The sequence below is a fragment of the Notothenia coriiceps genome, unplaced genomic scaffold (assembly GCF_000735185.1).
Source record: "Notothenia coriiceps isolate Sejong01 unplaced genomic scaffold, NC01 NC01_scaffold00019087, whole genome shotgun sequence".
In the NCBI taxonomy this organism is placed as follows: domain Eukaryota; kingdom Metazoa; phylum Chordata; class Actinopteri; order Perciformes; family Nototheniidae; genus Notothenia; species Notothenia coriiceps.
In genome coordinates, this window is record NW_011351788.1 from 2,795 (window position 1) to 7,435 (window position 4,641).

A 4,641-nucleotide genomic window follows, 5' to 3' on the forward strand; every position below is an offset into this window, starting at 1 on the left:
CCTGGTCTGGAGGTCAATGGTTTCCTGAATGTGTTTTTGGTTTTTACCCTGGAATAAGGTCTGTGGTTAAGACGAGCTGAAGAGATTTTAATATTTTTTTCTACCACATAAAATACGTCAGTAAATACCCCATTGGTGAGTTAAAGAGTGGTTGCTAACAGTCTAGCCTCCTTTAGCTTAGCGGTGGTGACGTGAAGCCATGTGACCGTGCTGTAGTTCCTTTATAGCCCAACATTAGCCTCCTTTAGCTTAGCGGTGGTGACGTGAAGTCATGTGACCGTGCTGTAGTTCCTTTATAGCCCAACATTAGCCACCTTTAGCTTAGCGGTGGTGACGTGAAGTCATGTGACCGTGCTGTAGTTCCTTTATAGCCCAACATTAGCCTCCTTTAGCTTAGCGGTGGTGACGTGAAGTCATGTGACCGTGCTGTAGTTCCTTTATAGCCCAACATTAGCCTCCTTTAGCTTAGCGTTGGTGACGTGAAGTCATGTGACCGTGTTGTAGTTCCTTTATAGCCCAACAACATGGAGACGCTGCCTTCAGGGTCTGCTTATAAAAATACATCATCACTGCACCAGTGTATGCAGTATTATCTGAACAAAAAAACCACCAGCATGATATCCTTTTTTTCAAAGGAATCTGAATAAATGAGACTTAATCTAAATACATAGACATAAACACTAGTAAATTAAAGATAGTTTGAGATGATGATGTGTGATATTAAGTGTGTGTGAGGAGCCAGAGGAGTGTGTAGACAGACGTGGCCTTCATTGTCGGGCCTTATCTCCTGTGAATTTCCCCGCCTGCCTGCAGGTTATTGACAAAGGCAGCTAGATACACTCACACTTCATTATGGAGAGCTGTGACATCAGCAGGACGGCGGGTTACCAGGATACCTGAAGAGAGGCCGCGGCCATCCAATTAAACACAAGAAGAAGAAGAAGAGAAAAGAGCCAGTCTCCAGATCTGCTCTCAGAGCTGCAGCTGACACACCGAGAAACAGCCGGACAACACAAACACACACACGGTGAGTTACACACACTGACGACCATCATCATTAATGTGGGTCTCTTTATGAGAAGCCATGTTTCTTTAAAGCATGTCTTTATTTAACCATTAAATGTGTAAAGGTGGAAAACAGCAGGCAGAAATAGAGAATATACACTGAAAATATAAGAGTTTGGACTGTCTCTTTGTGCGTGTACATTCTTCCTAAATAACTTAAAGTTACTATTACATAAAGCCTCCTTAGCATATTGAAACATAACACTTCAGAAAACTTGTAATGTAAAAAATACTTGTGTTAAAGTCAGTAATGAAGCGGGGACGTTTCAAGGTGATATCTTTTAGGTATATGTTTTACCCCATTCACAGCATTTTGCAAAACACATATTTAACATTAAAAAAGGTTGTTATGTTAAAATATATATTTGATGCAGGATTTATACAACGATATCCAACTACTTCGGTTTGTTAATTTTGCTCGATTTGACAATAAGTGAACTGAAGTATAAAATAAATGAAAAATAATCATAGAAATAGAAGGTTAAAAAAAGGTGCACAGGATACAAATGTAAACATATGTATAATGCTATAGCTTCAGTAGTGAATTCATATTTAATATATATATATATATATATATGTAAATACATATTGTACTTTATCTCCACTACATATATTTAATTCCTTTAGTTACGTAGCAAATATAGATGACTGACAAACAATATGATCAATACTTAAATAAGACTGAGATAAGGTAGATATTTTATTGATCGCAATTTGGGACATTTTTCGACCAACAATAAAGATATCAGCAGGAGAAGATAAACAGAATACGCAAAACAGTGTATCAATAATGAAGGATAAACATCTATCGAATATATTGAATACACACAATACATTTACAAATATACAGAATAGAAGCAGTGTACATTACGTCACACTCATTAAATAAACCTGGATTTCATTCACAAATAGTTTGAACTAGCTGCACCTTTACCAGCTCTGAGAACACTTTAATGATCAATCATTAGAAAACATATCATATATATTATTCTGAAATGGACCAATCTGCACAATGACTACTTTTACTGTCGCTACTTTCACTATATGTTGATGAGAATACTTTTCTACTTTTACTTGAGGAACATTTTGAATGCAGGACTTTTACTGTAATAGAGTATTCCTACAGTCTGTACACAATCTGAGTAGGCTACTTCTACTTTTACTCAAGTACAAGATCTGAGTACTTCTACTTTTACTCAAGTACAAGATCTTAGTACTTGTACTTTTACTCAAGTACAAGACCTGAGTACTCTATTTTTTCTACAAGATCTGAGTATTTCTCCCACCTCTCCCTGAACACTACCTGTAAGGCTGCGTTCAGGGATACAAACACCCTCCATCCTCTCGCAGCTGGAGATGCTGCATGCTCGGCTCATGCAGCTTCTTTTAGCCGGTCAACTAGTCTTCTAGCCCCGCATTACATGGATCAAATGTGTGGGTGTTTATCACCGACGTCAGCCGGTGGTGTGTAGCGACTCGATGGGACTCAATATGCGGTGGTAGCTGCGCAACAAGCCGCAAGGGAGCAGCGGTTAGTGGGTAGCTATAGTAACCAACTGCGGTTAGTAATGCTAACCAACGGCTATTCGTTATGCTAACCAACGGCTACTCGTTATGTTAACAAGCGGCGGTTAGTTTGCGACTTTTACCGAGTCGTCATGTTGGCCCTGTTCCCCGGCTTAGATGCTTTATTTCTCTTCGATCCTACTCCCCCTCTCGGTGCAGAAATAACCGCTAGTTAGCGCCTCCATCAGCTCAACAACATGACTCACACTCTGGTCTAAGTTAGCTCGCCCGTTAGCGGATAGCTTACGCTAACAGTCAGGCAAAGCTAATTCTCGTAGTGGCCAACCAGCGGTACGACAACGTCCGTGACGTCATTGGGCCCAAAAAAGACTTTTCTTCATTGACTTCCATTGGGGAAAGAGACGTCTGTTAATCAGCGGATACTTTTTCTTGAGCTAAACAAACTACCCACCAGGAACTATTTTATAGCCCATGTTTAAATCATGATGGTCTACAAGTTGTAGAATGCGCTGAAAGCTGAATCCAGAGTTATTTTCGCTCTCCATTCATTTGACTGACAGAGAGCAAGGGGAATAGGGGGCTTAAGGGGAAACTCAACTGCGCATGCTCCATGGGCCCACACACGGGTCCTTCTGCTCAGGCCTTTTTGAGCTTCATGCGCCACTGAACAGCTCTCATAGGAATGAATGGAGCTCCAGATCTCTTTATAACATCCATGGTGTCGGGGAAGCGATGTCCGTCCGATGGAGCTGAAGTGTTTCTCGGCTTGCTGAAGATGACGGGCCGGGTGTTTGTGGCTCTGTGTCAGCAGGATGATGGAAGCCGAGGAGGAGTGGAGGAACAAAGACCCGAGTGCACACCAAATATTGCTGGATAAAAAGGTGCTCTGCAAGCAGAATGGAAGGATCGGTGAGATGCTCTTATAATCAGTATGTCTTCATCAAACTGTACATGGTGAATAATCATTTCAGGCATTATTCTGCTACAAGGTGACCTACAGTGGTGTAAAGTAACTAAGTATATTTACTCAAGTACTTTACCTAAATAAAATGTTGATTTACTTTTCCATTGTATGCTACTTCTACTCCACTACATGTATGTAATACATTTTAGTTACTTACTATCAATCATTAGAAAACATATCATATATATTATTCTGAAATGGACCAATCTGCACAATCACTACTTTTACTGTCGCTGCTTTTACTATATTTTGATGAGAATACTTTTCTACTTTTACTTGAGGAACATTTTGAATGCAGGACTTTTACTGTAACAGAGTATTCCTACACTCTGGTACTTCTACTTTTAGTACTTCTACTTGATCTGAGTACTTCTTCCTCCTCTGTTTACTAAAAGGCCTCCGTCTCTTTCTGCAGGTATAGTGAGAACCCTCCACAGCCTGTTGAAAACTCAGAACACTCTGCAGATTCACTCCATCGCCCGCTCAGAATGTGCTGGTAGGTCCAATCCTCCATGGAGAAATAGAAGTAAATATAATGTGTTTTTAATGCAAACTGAGCCTCGTGATGTAAGGACACTAAATATAAATCATTATAATGAAAACACATCTTTAAATAATGGATTTTGTTTATTCAATTCATGATAAACCGTCTCAAAGAAGGTGACTTGTCTTTCAACAAGGAGACACTTAATCCAAATCATTTTTATTTATTTTTATTTTTTAATGACTTAAAAACAACTTTCTCGTAATGTTAACTTAATAGCTAAAAATCATGAGAAACTTAAACAAAATATCACAAAATAAAGTCTAGACTATGGAATAATGACTTGGTAAACTATACAAGCAGTGTGCAGAAAGGTGGACAAAATACACACCACACCACAGACAGCTGAGATGTAACATTGTAATTCCCCTGGTTTGTGAAACCACTGCAGCCTAATGTTTTATGATCAGATATTGTTGATACTGTTGTTAACTGTCAATACATGTTGTACCAATATACTATAATTCAAGCATTAATCCTGCAGTTAGTTTAAAACACACCAGAGACCCATAAAAGTCATGTGACCGTGCTGCAGTTCCTT

General features: G+C 39.3%; 1 protein-coding gene across 2 annotated transcripts in view; it reads left to right on the forward strand.

Moving 5' to 3' along the window:
• The first annotated feature begins 1,003 nt into the window (after positions 1-1,003).
• Positions 1,004-4,641, forward strand: part of LOC104951767 (uncharacterized) — a 6,456-nt gene continuing 2,818 nt past the window's right edge. Inside the window, exons 1-3 of one of the 2 annotated variants that reach the window (XM_010778496.1) lie at positions 1,004-1,027; positions 3,401-3,501; positions 3,972-4,052. The gene's annotated coding sequence lies outside the window, so the exon portion shown is untranslated. Of the gene's footprint in view, positions 1,028-2,410; positions 3,502-3,971; positions 4,053-4,641 lie in introns of those variants that run through there. The other variant, XM_010778495.1, reaches the window with a different exon arrangement.